This window comes from Syngnathus typhle, linkage group LG3 (genome assembly GCF_033458585.1).
Source record: "Syngnathus typhle isolate RoL2023-S1 ecotype Sweden linkage group LG3, RoL_Styp_1.0, whole genome shotgun sequence".
In the NCBI taxonomy this organism is placed as follows: Eukaryota; Metazoa; Chordata; class Actinopteri; order Syngnathiformes; family Syngnathidae; genus Syngnathus; species Syngnathus typhle.
The window spans coordinates 6,650,152-6,667,825 of NC_083740.1; the positions used below are offsets into that span (position 1 = coordinate 6,650,152).

At 39.4% G+C, this 17,674-nt stretch overlaps 1 protein-coding gene across 4 annotated transcripts in view; it reads right to left on the minus strand.

The window, feature by feature from the left end:
* slit2 (slit homolog 2 (Drosophila)) overlaps positions 1–17,417 on the minus strand; it is an 83,288-nt gene extending 65,871 nt beyond the window's left edge. For 2 of the 4 annotated variants that reach the window (XM_061274751.1, XM_061274750.1), the window contains exon 1: positions 17,296–17,416. The gene's annotated coding sequence lies outside the window, so the exon portion shown is untranslated. Of the gene's footprint in view, positions 1–17,295 lie in introns of all 4 variants that reach the window. The other 2 variants (XM_061274753.1, XM_061274752.1) reach the window with 2 other exon arrangements.
* Between the last annotated feature and the right edge of the window lie 257 nt (positions 17,418–17,674).

Here is a 17,674-nt window from a genome sequence, read left to right on the forward strand (position 1 = left end):
ACAAACAAAGCACTCTACCTTAACAACTCATTTACTAGAAGATCAATTAAAAATAGGATAAAAATAGTTCGAATTCTTCATTTTCTTTTCATTCTTTTATAATCAGCGGGATTGAAAAAGGCAAGTTGCACAAAATGCAGCCTTTTCTTCCATTGCTTGACATTTACAGTGGAGTAGCATCAGACTGTTGAAAAAAAACCCCACAATAGCCGGGTATACTTGTCAACAAGCGACGACCCAAATAGTCACTCTGGACAAAGTGTCTTGCCACATTTGTTTTACGTCTTCCACGGCGGTGTGAAACAACGATGCCTCACTGATGCTTGTAGTCTATGTTTCCATCTTTGATGCATACCTTGGAGAATAGCGATCAGCACAAGTGAGTGAATGAGTTATAGCCCTTGTAAGCTGTGCTGAAGACATGGGTCTTAACTTCTGACGCGCTGCATAAATCACAGATCTCCTGCAGATGAGTCTTCATACGAGACGACTCTTTTCTGTCAGATGATGTGAAGGATGAAGTGTCCTGAGAGAGTGTGAGTAGTTCACGTGTAAATAAATCATGTGAGACACATGAAACGCATTGCGAGGGCCCAACAAATAGCAAGATGGTTCGAGGAGGGGATGATTTGGGAGTAAAAAGGTGAGGTATGAGACAAAAGGTAACAATGGTAGGTGAGGTGGGGACGGGAAGAAAAATAGGTAGGGACCTTTCAAGGGGGGCGAAGGGGAAACACTGAAGCCGAGGGAGCGAGAAAGAGCAGTGTGGGAAAAATCAATAAGTGCTGTGGAGTGACTGAAAAAGACAATGTGTCCTGCTTGACCCTCCGTTTTCCTTTTCGCTAATGCGTGTGTTTGTCCAAACCAGCACACGTGTAAATAACATATTTGCACATTGATTTTCAGTCGGAGGTGGCTCAATATTTTCTCCTGAGAAAATGATTTGACAGATAATCAGTCCTGAATCTAGCCATAAGAAAAAATGGTGTGACTTCATCATGTTGTGATAATGTCATATTAGGTGAAATATTTATATCAATGGAGATGCAATTTCTATATAAATAATAATTATTATTATAGTTAATCAATTGTTGTCTGTATGCATCCCGAAAATATTCACCGCCGTGCCTTCTCCACATTCTGTTACATTACAGATGAATTCATAAAGGAATTAATTTCTTTCTCATCACAATTGTTGACACAAGAGCCTGTAATTGCAATAAAGGAAATCTTAATTTTGCCAATTTAGTACTAGTAAAAAAAAACGATGAAGTAACTATGGCAAAAGTATTTACAGCCTTTTCTGTGCAGAACAAAATTCAGTTACTTCATAACTTGTCTTCTAATATTACTATCCTGTATAACGATCAAGTGTCCAAATACTTTTGTTCCTTTTGTCTATGTGTCCTTGAGCATGCACAATTGCAATATATTAAAGTCAATGCCAGCAAGCTAATGGGCTAAAAGTTCATTAGCGTCCCTCTGTCAACATTATGAGAAAAGACAGATGGAACAAAAGCACTCTTAGAGCAGCAAATGTCTTCATTCCCGCTTCCACCTGTTTTCCTCACCAACTTCCTCCTTGTCGCTGCCACCTAAGAGGTCATGTTCACACGCAAGCAAATGGCTGTGGCACACATTTTCTACTTTTTTTTTTTTTGGTCAAATGTCCCCAAAGGAGCTCCCTCTCTTCATTGATGTGATATTTTAGCACGCCTCCAGGCTAGTGGCTTTCACCCACCGTCCACTTCATGTTTTTGTGAAGCAATTGTAAAGCTGGCTCAGTACGCCATTGTCCAAATCCAACTACTGAATTCTGTTCCTCCATCTGCCCCCAAGCGCCTCTCGGGGGGGGTCAGAATAAGAGAAGGTCGCCTATCATCTCCTTATTGCCCCTCTTGGAGTCATCCAATCACTCCGGTTATCCTTCCTGTCCCTTCAGTAGGATGCCTGCTTTGTCGCTCTGCTGTCAAGTTTTGGGGTTAATTGAGGTCTGAACAGCAGGAGGGAAATTATGATGGGGGCAAAAACAACTTTGCAATATCATTGTAAACAAAGAAATGAGAATAGAGCTTACTCTGTAGACACACAGCAACTGATTAAATAAAAAAAACATTCATACTGTTACTATGTAAAAATAAATGAGCTAATAATATATTCTCTCCAAGATCATTTAGTCTTGGAATTTGAGTTTCATTTAAACAATATGCTTTCATTGTACAGTGTCATGTAAGATTTTTTTTTGCATAAAATGTGTTCGTTCTTTGTTGCTGCACAAAAACAAAATGGCCACAAAATCAGTATGACACGATTTATCGTGGCACGGCCAGTTGACCTTTTGGGTTGTGTTACAGCCATGATGTGGTTGGCGCGCCTCTCGTCTCGTTAAGATTGGATGCAAAGGGTTACGCAAACACATGGGCGAAACTTTGTTGAATACGAGCTGGAGTGTGAGTATTTGTCATGTGTCCTTTAATGTGTGTGTGTGTGTGTGTATGCGTGTGTGTGTGTATGCGTGTGTGTGTGGTTTGCAGTGGAGTTACTGACTGAAGCGGAAGTTACATGGTGGGAAGCTTTGTATCAAACACTGACATTTACCTTTCTGGATCTCCTGTTTGATGCACACACTCACACACACACACACACACACACATGCTCACACACTTCAATAGCTTCACATTACAGAAAGTCTTGCATGCAGTCACAAAAGAAATATGGCATCAACTAACTTAATATTACTGGAGGGAATTTAAACCACATGCACACACACACACACACACACACACACACACACACGCACACACACGCACACGCACGCACACGCAGACACACGCACACACACACACACACACACACACACACACAGAATGCACAACATATTGAATTTTGAAAATAAGATAAATGAATTGGACAGCTAATTAAAACACTACATGAGTTCAAGTGGTCATTGAGTATCACCAGTTAACGTTCCCAATTAATATCTACTGCCTGGGAGGTCTCTTTTAATAATCAATAAGCCTTTTGCATGGAAGAAGTGATGTCAATAGCTCTTTTTAGAACTGTTAATGAAGTTGATTTAAAAAAAATAGATTGCTAGTAATATCATGATCAAAAGAAATAATGAACTCAAAAGTCATTCGCAAAACAGCCCCTCTCCCAGGAGGAAATTAATTCCTAGGGTAAGGTTTTATGCTCTGATATTATATCCGATAGGGTTATTTTTTTATTTTTTTTGCATTTTAACATTTCAGGATGTTTTCCTCTCCTCTCTATAATCTCGTGGGACTGGAGTGAGTCATCTTAATGCAACCTCTAAGATTTCCTTCACTCTCGAGTCTTACTTATCTCATCTCTCAAGTTCAGAGCTGACCGCCTTTAAGTCACAGGATGATGAAATCAGTTTCAGCGTGCCACTTTTAGCGCACTGCTTGCACAACAATAAATGCTCCTCGGCCTTTTAGGCAAAGCTCCAAATGTAAAATAAAAGATCATGAAGGTAAAGTGCTGCCATACAGTGGCGCAGCAAAGCTTTACTTTTTCTTCCTTCTTTTTTTCTAACCAGCTGAATCAGTGAAGGTGGAAATCCCAAGACAACAGCACTTCATAAAAAAATCAACTGGGTGCATTATAATGTTTTTGGATGAAATTCCATGCATGCACAATCCCTGTCATCAGCAACCACACGTTCGCGGGGTTTTCCTTGTCTCTACTTGGGCCAACTGAGAAAAACAAGTGTGGGAAGAAAGTGACGGGTGGATGGAGCTGAAAAAGAACAGAAATTCAACGAGAGAAAGATAACCAGTATGAGGAATCAAAGTGATGAAACATTTGGGAAAAGTCTCATTTCAGAGATCCTGTACTTAATACGCAATGTTTACATTCATCTAAATGATACGCACATTTGCATGCATAAAAATATGTGCATGTCTGTGTGAACAACTACTGTGTGACCTTGTCCTTCATTTCTTTTTCCAAAACAAACTCAGACCACATGTTTCCCTAACAAATAATAGAGTGGAGACTAAAGTCAGGAAAGCCCCTTAGAGTTGGCCAAACGCATCTCGCATCCCTGCTTCTCGACTTAGGAGCGCTGACAGCATCCATTATGTCTCAACTAGTCCCTTTCTCACGTGTCAAACATCATACCTGGCTGAGATGGACTTGGCTCAGCGTGAAGTGGACGATGGGAAATGAAGTTCCTGCTGCGAGTGTATGATGTGACCTCTGTGAAATATGATGAGGGCATGCGCAGTTGGAAAGCCCCCCCCCCCACCCCCACCCCAATCCCCCATAGAAGAAAGAAAGCCCAATATTTTTAGTCTCTGTGTGGCTACTGCAGCATGAGAGAAGGTGAGACTGTGAGCGTTTCCCTTGAGACCATCTCTGGGATAAAAGAAAGGCTGAAAGGAAAATAAAGGAGCTGGTGAGATAAAACGAGAGGATAAACATGAAGAGACAGATAAGTGAGAAGATTAAACGGAGGGAAAACGGTGCCACCTACACTTTTCTTTTTACTGAGGCAGGAAAGACACACACATTACCATGACAACACAAACAAACATCAAAATGGGCTTCACTATGGTGTGTGTGTGTGTGCAAGTTGTGAGAGTGTGACAGCTATCTTTGTGAAGATGATAAGAATGGAAATGGATGGATCCCTGCTCTCCGAGAAGTCTACTTGGCTGCGATGTATCAAACACTTTAGCCCAATTCTGTCAATTATTTCCTGTTTTACAGTTCTGTCATTTTGGTTACTTTTTTGGGTTGCCATAGTTCTTGGGAAATTGATATTGAAAAAATAAAAATGCAGTTATGCAGTGCAGTCTCTTCTAAGCAAAAAAAATGGTGCTATTATTTTCTGCAAGTGTACCTAATGGTTTGTCCCGTGAGTACACTGTCGACTCCAGAAGAGAGTAATTCAAGTTCAAAAAAGAAACAATCATAAAAAGCATTTTGGATTTGCTGCTGTTATCTATGATGTGATCAGTTGGTGCAGGTTCCATGTGCGAGTCTGGTTCTGCTCACTGTTTTACGAGTGAGCCAGCTCAGCATCCTGCAGGAAGAAAACGACATTGGGCTGTCGGTAAAGATGGAAAGCAAAGTCAAAAAACAGCTAAAAGTTGGAAGCTTCCTGCCTGTCAAGTCTTTACTGACTTGATTTTGAACATCCTCGGATTGCCATCGCTGGCTCGGATGGACGGCAAGTTCTGAAGAAGGAAATAACGTCCAGGTTGCGTTCCCATTAGGAACAAGCGTGGATATCCGAGTTTACAAATATCTGCTTGCCAGTTGTATGACTCAGCAGCAAGATGTGGAGGTCCGCAAAACTCTCCTCCGCATCTGACTGATATCACTCTGCACACTTGCCCTGATCTGGAAATAATCATTTCCTGTGAATTGGGAATATCGTGTCATGGACATGAGACTTGTCTGTTTTCATTCATCACAGACGACGTAGCACATGTTTGTGCGTCTTTTCCATTCACCTTGAATGACGTGCTGCTAGTTTGCTGTGGGACCCTGTTATGCTTCATTTTGATGTGTTCAACCTGCATGGGGGTGAACTTCATTCTTTGTCTGCTTCTCCATCTTAATTGTTTCCATATTGTTTGTTTGGAAATTCACCGAGTTCTCCATCGCACACGACTAGGATTGCAGCCAAGCCCCCCCCCCCCCAAAAGCAACACACACATGCAGACGCACACAAAATACCATCTTAAGTGCTTTAGTTCTTCCATCCATCCATGATGTCTCCATCATGTCCCATGTACACTATATTTATGTGTGTTTCTGCTTAAAAATGTTCTGTATATACATTATAAGTATATATACCGGGTTTGGTAGTAAATTGTTAACTAATCATTTATTTTGAAACAAACACACGCATAGCCGTCAGTGCTGTTTCTATGTTCGTAATGTTGATTTGGAAAGACTTTGGCAGATCAATGGAAGCTACTCTGAAGATTTTAAAATGGCTATGACGACAGCCATGCAGTGCGTCTCCGAAGACACCCTCCAGAAGTGCATCAAGGCATGGCAGAGAAACTTCTTATCGTGTTTGTAGCCCGGCTCTCTCTCCGGCCCCAGCGTGTTGTGGACCCTACAAGTCTGCTCGCCCTAATAAAGTTTAACAAGCTTCTTTTCACTCCCACAAGAACCGTGAGCACATGGGACAACTACACAAATTTCCATTATGTCAACGTCCTATGACCTAATTGCATCCCATCTAATCAGCTCAAGTCCTCTGCGGTGAAAAAGAGAGGCGGCACGATGACTGACAGCGACAAGACAAGCTACTGCATTCAAGCCCACCACTGTCATTATTACTGTCTAACCTTTCATTCCAAAGCAGACTGTGAGGTCTGACACAGAAAGTGAAAGCGTGAGAGAGCACAAGCATGTACACCCCCTGCTGCTGGCTGGCTGCAATTGTCTTTTGTCCAACATGAGCCACCAGCTTTTTAGTTAATTGGTTTCTTAATTGCTGACTTTTTCCTAAAAAGATCTCCATGGGACCACCAGTAACAAATTCCACAGTTGATTAGCCCTTAAAACAAGTAACACAGTGAGCCACATGTGTTACCATGACAACAGATCCATCACTAAATTCCTGGCTAACAGAAGCTGTTCAGTCTCACAAATGTTAATTGTTGACTGGAAAAAAATGGTGTGTTGAATATATTCCATTTTATTTCGTCAAGTGGTAGCGCAAAATATAATAATCTGGATCTAGATATGTATATGCACAGTATAGTTGACTAAAAAAATATATCTGGATCGTTTTCATTTTTTAAAATTTTTATTTACTGTACCAACCTGACAAAATGAAATAAATTCATCCCCCCAAAAAATGTCATGTACCAAGTCATTGCATTCTTTTCCTAACACTGCATCAGTAGTTTCATTTCTTTTCTTTTTTTTTCACAAATCAGACACGAGACACACACGAAAGTTTTGCCTTCCTTTTTAACTTTTGTCATAAAGGTGGAACAATATGCAAGAATGACCTCATCAGGGTCTATCATAAATTTGTGGCTTGGATGAGCTGACACAGGATAATAAAATCCCAAATTGCTCCTGAACGTAATAGAAGTTCGAATCACCAGACACTTCATTATTAATGAATGAGATCCAACATGAGAACTGCAAGTACAAAGATAAGGCAATGAAATATTTGAATCACCTTCCTCCGTTTTTAAAAGAATACCACTTTGACAGCATCAATCAGAAGTCAACATTATTTTCTGTATGCAGCTCTTGTATTGAATTTCATTGGATTAAATTCCACATGTTGTGTTTTATGCACGCAGACTGACAGCTGTAACTGATGGCTGCTTTGAATAAAACAGTACAAGATGCTGCAACTCCAAAAACAGGAGATAAAAATGCACGTCCAGATTTTTGCTCAGTCCCAACAGCGTGTTTCTTGTAAATCCAATCAGGATCATAAAAAAAAAAAAAAAAAAAGGTTCAGTCTGAAAGTCATGTTTTCCCTTGACTTTAGTTAAAAGAAATTCCAGAAAAGGGGAAAGGGAGGGGGTGATGGCCCAGGCCAAAAGGACAGCAACACAGATGTAAAAGAACTTTTGTGCATTTTCTTCTGACACATCCGCCGATGGAACAAAGATATTGAAACCTGCAGACACGTGCAGAACAAGTGACAGTGAGCGGGTGAACAGGGCGTCGTAGAACATGACGGAAAGGGAAAGTGTCTTTGAGCATGAACAAAGGCACAATGATGGGGAGCAGATTGGTGCAGATCAAACAGTAGGAGGATGGAGGACTCAGATGGAGACATCAAACACCACTAATGTGAACTACACGTTGGTCTGACATCTCTCACAGACACACACACACACACACACACACATGCAAACACACAACCGCACGCTTCAGAACATATTCAAACAAAGCAGCATATGCATCCGCTTGCCACATCGACATTGAATCTCATGCTTGTACACACAAAAAGGTCATGTCCCACACGTCTGCATTTTCAGACGAAGAGACACACAAATACGCGCACATACGCACGTCACCATAAAGGGGCCTTGTTTTTCCTGATAAAATGTATTTGGTAAATTTAAAGGGAAAGCAATGAGGGAGAAGAGCGTATACAAAAAATGACGAATATTGTTGCAGTCTTATGAAAATGTGTTTGTCATTTAAAATAAATGCTTAATAGCGATGTTAAAAAAAAAAAAAACCTGAATGTGATATTTTGAATCAAACAGTCACAACATTCCCCATAACCATCCACATATTGATGGTTTTCCACAACAAACCCATATTTGCGTCATCCAAGTTCTCTCCAGCTTGTAAGAATGTTTTGAAGTTTCCATCAATTCTTTGAAAATGTCATTTGAGCAGATAATTATGTTCAAAAAATGATCACAAATGATGAATAAATGATCGCAAAATCATCCTTTTCCATCAAACAGCTTTGGCAAAATCCTCCTATTATTATTATTTTTTTTTAAATTAGCTTGAAATTGACAAGACTAATATTTGTCAAACTGTTTCTTTGGCATACATGACACAAAACCTCAAATCAGATGTTTACAAATGCTTCAATGAAGCAGACAAAGACCAAAACATGATCAAGACCATAGACCAGGAAATGGAATTTACTACCATGTGGGAAAGTCCTACAGTGCCTGCCTGCTGATCCATTGAGAACGGAAAGATTAGTTCCCTCATTTAATCTTTTGAAACATTTATCATTAGGGTTTGGTTGTTCTTCACCCCCTGAACTTTCTGGCACCGTGCTACTGAAGAAGGGACCGTCCAAACATCATAGTATTACATTTTGCCTCAAGTTATTCACAAGTGTGCCAGCTGAACAGTGAACAAAGAGTCAACAATTTTCACTTCATATGAGATGCCTTGACCTCATGATGGATGGTGTCGTGAAAAACCCTCAGCAGGATGGCTAGCCATGACTTAAACAATTCTTTTCCATCTCATAAATACAAATTTATATCCTTCGTTTGATGCGTAAGAGCTTCCCCAGCGGGGACTATCCCAAGACCAATAAAAGTCACTAAATTATAATAAAAAATAAATAAATTAGTGAGTGTTGGTCAGCCAAGACGCTTCATTAACTTCTGAAGCAGGGCCAGAAGGATTGATAAAGAGCCGTGTCCATTTTTCTCCGTCTGCCCTACGTTCCTCCCAGCTCTGTCCTGCTGTCCCTCCTTCATTTCTATAGCTCTATTCATTAAAGCTAAGAGCCTATTGAACATTGGCCTAATTAATTTGCTTAACAACCCAGAGGCGTGGCACATGATTGTGTATGCACGCGGGCATTCATGCATGATTAATACCCCAATCAAGATGTTTGTTTGTGTTCACATTGGAAGGATCGGCCTGCATCCTATATGAGCGTGCGTATGCTTTGTATAGGAATACATTGCAAGGTCGACAACATCGGCACAAGCATCATCGGCATGGAGAGTGAACAAGACGAACATTGATCAAGGTTGGAATTTGGATGTTAATGCAGCGCTGCAAATCTCATGAAAGCGTGTTACTTCGATACGACTTGATTACCAATCCACTGAGGTTCACGGAGATTACATTCATCCTATTAATGCTGCAGTGCAGGATTTTACCCTTGATGGTCCTCCGAAAGAGCAAGCGGGGAACACTATTACAACGAACACTGCCGTAGCAGAGTGTATTAAACGTACAATTTGTTGAAGATGACTTATGAGCGGAAGGAAAATGTTTGCGTGATAAAATTTGTAGAATTCGGCTGTGGCAGGTTCAAAGTTACCCCCTTTGGTTCCTTTGCATATCCGGTTGAGCCCTACACTGATCGGCTTTAGAACTGAACTCAAACTATGGCTGAAAACAAACCAGTCATGTGACCACTAGACTCCTTACATTTCCCTTGGGTTACTTATATTGCATGTTATATTTTCTTTATGTATTGGCCTGCTTGGGGACGACAGACGAAAACTAGCTTTGTAACTAGAATCCAGCATATTTACATTTGTTTTTATACTGATATTCATTAATGTGCATTGTCCTTATCAAAATAAATAATACCGTTTTTTTCCGTGTATAGTGCGCCCCCATGTATAATACGCACCCTAAAAATGGCATGCTGATGCTGGAAAAAAGCCTGTACCCATGTATAATACGCACCCAATTTTTATGAATTTTTTTTTATGAATTTTTCTTTTTCTTTTTTTTTTTTTTTTTTTTTTATACGTCCCAATGATCGTCACACACGCAGGGAGGCAATGGGTCCCATTTTTATAGTCTTTGGTATGGTCTTAACTAGGCTGGATGTAATTTTTTTTGTTGGCGTTGATTTCTCCGACTGCCCATAAACGCCCCACCGCGCTCCGTGCGCGCACGGGAAAGAGGCGTGCGGACGTGAAAAAGGCGGCTCTGTATGGGAGAGACGTTGAAGAGGCATAAAAACACCCTTGGAAACCAAAACTTGGTGATTTCAAGTTTCATTTCGAGGGACATTTGTCACGTCTCGTCCCCAGTTTTGCTATGTGTCTAGGTTGCCATAGTTTCTGTTCGCGTCGCCCCTCTCTTCCTGTGTCACCTCAATCGATGTAACGTGTTTTGTATTTAAGTCCTGGCAGCCCCTCGCTCACCGTCGGATCATTGCATGTGTTACTGTCATGATGTCTGTTTGCTTTCTGTTCCTGTCTTTGGTAATGTCACCCTGTCTTTTTGTTCCACGACTTTGTCGGTCAGTCCTGTTGTTGGTTTTGTTTTCTATAAAAAAAAAAATAAAAAATTTAAAAAAAAAAAATAAATTAAATTTTTTGTACCCATGTATAATGCGCACCCCAGATTTTAGGACAATAAATTCGTTAAATTTTGCGCACTATACACGGAAAAAAACGGTAAAACAAATTTATAATAAATAATAAAACATAAATAAATAAATAAATAATCTCGAGCATAGCTGCTATGCATGGCAAATTCGTTAAATTTTGCGCACTATACACGGAAAAAAACGGTAAAACAAATTTATAATAAATAATAAAACAAATTTATAATAAAACATAAATAAATAAATAAATAAATAAATAAATAAATAAATAAATAAATAAATAAATAAATAAATAAATAAATAAATAAATAAATAAATAAATAAATAAATAAATAAATAAATAAATAAATAATCTCGAGCATTGCTGCTGTGCATGGCACCAATTCTTCATCTACTCCTTGCTTCTAAATACACAGTGGGATAATAGATTGTACAACTTCTAAAACGATGAAATTCAACCACATCTAATCAGCGTCACGTGACAAACAAATATCAACACCAAAGCATTGCAACGATTCAAGAAATAGGAAAGTGATGTCTACGCTTGTATTTTCCTAGTTCTAAACAGCAAACACACCTCCACAGGGTTATTTTACAAGGATTACTCTGGCGATTACACGGGGTGTAGGCCTCCCGTGTTTTTACTGCTTGTTCCCACATTCCAGCCTCTTTGTCCCACTTCTTCACACTCACTCTCTCTTTTCTGCTCTTTTTGTCGTTCCTGCGCTCTCCGGGCAGCACATTTTATCTGCATGGAGAGCAGGCAACGGCAGCGCTCTCTGCTGTATTAACATTTCAATCAGGCTTGTAGTTGGGGCAAAGAAAATAAACTCAAGAGGGCTCATGCCTTTTGCTCCCCTAAACTGTGTGCAAGTGCAACTCTGTCTTTCTCCAACTGTTCACGATGTGAAAGGCAGCCAGAGTGCTTTTTGCAGCGTGGAGGGCAACTTTGCTTTGTCTCACAAACATCCTGGGATTAAGATATGTGGACTGCTCTGTGAACTGATGGGAAATGTGTGTGGGAGTATGTACGTTTATTGAATTTTAAAATCTTTTTTCTTATCTTATTTTCTTATTTTGTCATCAGTAAATTGAAATATATTGTCGTTTGCATGTCAGTTGTATGTTCAGTATTTAAAATATGATTGGGTTTCAACTCAGCATGAGAGTCTGCATTTATTTATTTATTTATTTATTTATTTATTTATTTATTTATTTATTTATTTATTTATTTATTTATTTATTTATTTATTTATTTATTTATTTATTTATTTATTTATTTATTTATTTATTTATTTATTTATTTATTTATTTCACATCCAACAATTTTCTTTATTTTTCCTGAACTGGTTGTCGGTCGACCACATATGTGGGAAACAAAAAAACAGTTAACACTTACGCTCGTGGGAAACTTATCTGGACTCAACATATCATGTATGTTATGTAAATTAAAGACTTTAGATTTTTCCATTGGGGATATGTGGGAGGAAAGTGGAGTACCTGGGAAAAGATGGATGAAATTGAAGAGAAAGTGAAATCAAGATAAAAGGGGTGAGTTGCCCTGCAGCTTGCAGTTTGGAGAAATCAAGTTAGGGCTCATTTCTTTAATGCGTTTCAGGCTAAACATGGAAAGACGACTGCAGCCCAGAGAGGAAGAGAGAGAATGAAAGAAAGAATGTGGAATAACAACAGCAGGCAGAAGGAGAAAGACATATGAAGTCAATAGACGTTCTATCAAAGTTCCCACAAATCAAAGAAAGCATGTGCATGTTCAAATAAATATAGATGTGTGTTTAGAGATGACTTGAAACTGCTCAAGACTTGTCCCATTAATCATGCACGCCCATGCACACACACACATACCATTCCATTCCAGCCTTTGCATCAACAGTGACGTATGTTCGGGCCCGCAAAAATATGCCAGCAATGAAACAATGTTTTAAGAACCACCACTAGTGCCAAGTACATTTCGCTCTGATATGCTTGTTGTGCATGCTTACTTTCCCAATCGGAGTGTCTTGAAAGCACTCTTGCAGATTAACAATAAATTAAAAAGACCAAGTGCAATTCTTTTATTTTTATTTTTTTAAACCACCCATTTGTCTGGTTTCGGTGATATCAAATTTGAGGTACCGTTAGATGGATGGAAAGAGTCATTATTTTACTACACTTACTTTGCTTTTGGAGTCATTGGGAAAACAGCCCGTTCCCTTCCTCCAATCAGCTGCTATTGATATTACGATTGGATTTATGAAATGCAATTTGCCTGTGGTTTTAGGGCTGTTGGCACCTTTTATCCCTCGGTTAGTTTTGCAGGGTGGAAAAATTATGAAGAATGAATAAGAAAGGTGCATGTGTGTGCCCATTTTTTTTTTAACTATTCAAGGGTTCTTGTTATATAGTGAGCTATCATCTGTGGTCACTTTAGTTCGCACCACAGACACAGGGACAGCTGGCTTGACAATATTGTCAGGAAATGACCAAGGCGTATTTCCAGCACCAGTTTATTCATTCCTCATTTACTGCAGGTAATGCAGAAAAATGCTATATAATCTAAAGATTAAAAGCCTCTCAAATAATTTCCCAGCATGGATACTATACATATAAAATTGCTTAGCTGCTTATATAGAGATAAAAATATTTCAGTGCCCACTGTGTTTTTTTCCATTATTGAAAAGGTACCAGCAATTAAAATATGGCTCGATGGAGAAGAAGATTGTTCTACATTTGCTGTGCAAACAACACTGTGCAGTTTCATCACGGCCTTCAAGCCAGAGATGGTAATGAGGGAACAAGGCAAGGATCTGTGTCATGTCTGCTGCGGACCACTCTGCTGTGTTTAGATAAAGATTTTATTACAGGCCAGCAGGAGCAGGAAGCAAAAAGTCTTTATCACATTCATAATATCCTTGACAGATTCCCTCAGTGGGTGATGGAGAAAGCAGATCCTCAGAGGAGAGGTGGAGAGAAGTACTGACAGGTGAGAAATTCCCAAGTCAAGCCATGAAACAAGAGAAAGGGCAAAGGAAATGAGTTTGTACATCCAGTCAAATCTATTATTTTTGTATACATTTTTGTATGCTTATTGTTTGCATGAAAATTCTCTCTATTGCCTGTCTACCCATCAAGGGTGAAATTGAACAGCAAAGTAAATCTTTGGTTAGATAAACTGAAGGCTATCTCTCCTCCCAAATCAAACATGCTTGAATAAAACATCTACAGCTGTTGTAAGTAAACATGCAGAAATGATATTAAAAGTGTGCGATAGTAGAGAGATTGATAGCACCGTCTTCGTTAACTCCTCAAATTTTGGGAGGTTTTCCCGCTGGAATCTAAAATATTTTCTACCGCCAACGAACTTAAGCTATCATAGTACAGTATCTGCGTTCTTCTTCTGCCCTCCTCCCCTCAAAGTCAGACGTCAGGTTTTATGCACCACATGAATTCATCAGAAGAAAACAGAAAAAAGGAAAACGACTTAGAGATGCCCGGAGGTAGTACTTCGGGGGGTGTACAATTGCGTGATCTCACAGCAGGAAAAATTGATGTCTCGCCAGTAGCAAGGTGAAGTGCGTACACACGCACGCACACACTGACCAGAAACTCTGGACAATTTCACAAACGAAAAGCAGTAAGCAGAACAGCGGAACGCCAACCATTTAACTGAGGCCGTTAAGTTTGTTTGAAATCTGGCACACGTTTTCTGGAAACATTGGAGACGGCGTGTGAACTCGGCGTACCTCGTTTAACCTTTGACTTTTTGAAACGATTTTTCTCCAAGAAACAGGCATTATATCAGGGTGTGACAATAAGAGTTATTGTCTATTGTTTTAACAATTGTCTATTCTCGTATTGTTAATTTTGGCAATATTTTTGCTTGAGAGTTAGGAATGTTAATGTTGGACACAACCAAAAGTATTGGGTTCATTGGTAGAATTCCTACCACTTATGTTCACATTGTCATTTATGGGCAATTCAGAGCATTGTACCCGCCGGAGAAGACCAACATGGGAGAACATGCCAACTTCAAAAAGAAAAGCTGTAACCCAAGATTGAAAGCCACATCCCAACCCAAAATACCATGTGGCAGCAGTGTTAACCACTTTGGTCGCTGTGCTCTAATTGTCTCATTTCAAATGAAAATATATCACGTACTGTTGCTTGAATGTGTAGCGTTCCATAAAAACAAACACCCCGGTGAAAGAATCGACGCTGACGACAATTGGCGCAAGCGTCTGAGGCTAAATGACGACGTTTCAAAGTGACACAGAAAAACACCACCGCAAGGTTTTTTCCCCTCAATACAAACACTGTCGACTGAGTTCACAGAGCAACAAAGTGATGTGAAAAAGGAGAGAATGGTGGAGAACAGGTCAACTCTATCTAACCTTGTCATGTGGCATTAGCGTAGCGGTTTCCCCACTGTAGCCTTGTCGCCATCTGCCACAAAAACACAATGAACGCATCTGCTGAGAACGCACGAATCGTTCGACCTTGGGCGTCGCATGTCGAACGTTCGCTTGTCTTTCAGCACTTTAACGGAAAGAAAGTGAAACACACCTTGACAACGACTTCCAGCACACACTCACACACACATACAGTTCTTTTTCCTGGCATCCGAAATTCCTTTGCGTTATTGATGGACAACTGATGATGGATATAAGACTGTGGCAATACGTTCTCACGAGAAATGACTAAGAAACTGTACCAGAGGATCTGCGCTATATTGTATTTGTCACTTGACACATTTTCCAGAAACTGGAGTAGACAGGCACACTACAGATATGAAAGAAAAAAAAAAAAGAAGTTGTCGAAACATGATGGACATGTAGTATTAAGTAGGAAAGAGAGTCACGTTGGGGAGAAAATAAATAAATAAATAAATAAATAAAAGTAGAGTTTGAAATAGTGGTGAGCCAGCAAGACCTTCTCTGCCTAATTACTTAAATTATAATATTTGGTCATTTAAATTGTATGGATTTATTATTCACAAAAATCTATTGTATACATTTGGATGTTGGATTTTTTTTTCCCCAATCAGATTTCACATTCTATGTACTGCAATAGATTATTATGCTTTTCAAAAATATATACAATTCATTCAGTAGACGGGGTTCTAATGTAAAACACTTGGGAACTGTCAAAGCTCCATCATCATTCGCATTTAATCTCAGAGAAAGATGAGAAAGTGATGAACACGTTCCACGTGACATTTTCAATGTAAAACCCAGATTCCTTCTTGTAAAATCCAGTGTTCTGAAATTGCTGCAAAAGGAAACTTGACACAGTATTAAAACCTGTCTGTTTTAAAAGCTTCCTGGCCTTCAGCCAAACCAAACGTTGGTCAGGCCCACATTGTGATCAGTGTTCCGGAGCAAGTCGTGTGAATTTCAGAAAAGAAAAGGAATAATAATAAAAATACTACTACTAATAATACTGAAACGAAATCCCCCATAACCGATCAATTTAAATGTGCAATATAGCACTCTTAGTAAGAACATTTAAATCAGCAATACAGTTTCATAAAAATATCTTGACTTTTTCAGAGAAACAAAACAAACTGTGTTTCATATATTCAAGACGCTCAAAATAAAAACCCAATAGAAGAACTGTGGAAACAGACGTTCATGCATGCGTGTGTGTGTGTATTGAATCCAGAATGATTATTGATAGTTGGTTGTTTCTAATCTGTTGTTCTCCGATGCCACTTTCCTCTGAAATGTGTGTCCCTCATGGCACTTTAGTTACAAAAAGCCATCCTGACAGCGCCCATTCTCCCATAAATCCGGCACTCAGGGACACACACGTCCGACTGTGTCATCTGTCAGGGTGCATAGGGCTTGCTTCACTGACATCAAGCTGAAAATATTCAACATACACTCAGCTGGTGGTGTGGTTGCATGCTAAAAGTCTGAATCAAGCTTGTGTGCATGCCCATGTGGGTTGTCGCCCTGTGGGCAACTCAGAGGTGCAAAGTGTTGCTTTGCCGAGTGTTAATTGAGTCACAACGATACTGACTTGAGGCCACGACTGCAGAAAGAAATCAAGTGGCCAACGTTCATAAACACACATTGGCGGCATTTAAAAAAAGTGTGTCCCCTGTGAAATACATATCTGTGAGTATACTTTGAGTATGTTTTGTTTGTATGTGTTGCCGCACCGTACGTTGAAGTCGCATGTGTTAGCGGTTTAAAGTATAATTACCGTAAAGTCAATGCTAATTTCCACTAGCCCATAAATGTCATTTCAAATTACATGTTAGCGTTTTAGACTTTTTTTTACCTCTCTATTGACTTGAAAAATATTAATCTGGCAGTTTTTTAAAAATGTTTCACATTTAGAAGTTCCAAGTTAATATAATTTCCAAACAACATACGTTAAGTTTTGATTACACAAAAAAATACTTCATCTAGACTTTGGTGTCGGTAAAGGTATGCACTTTAAATTGTTTGATTTATTTGAATCTAATGAAGTTTAATTTAAAACCCTACCTCATCCAGCAGAACAGGTCCCAATGTCAAATACTTGGCAACATCTCAAAGCTCCACAATGGTTGTCATGTCATTTCTGAGAAAGATGAGAAATACATTACACACATTTCTGATGTAAAAGCCAGGTTCCGTGTTATAAAATGAAGCGTTTGAAATTTGCTACAAAATGTCACTTGACACATTATTAAACGTTGTCCGCTTAAAAAACTTCCAGGCTTCCAGCCAAGCCAAATGTTGGTCAGGCTCGCATAGCATCTTACGGTTAAATTGACACAGACACTCCCGGCCGGTTCTTACCGCTTGTGTCACTGTGAACTCTGCCAATATGGCGTCATACACTACGTTTGACACAGCCCTTTGTCCGCATGTGTGTGTGTGT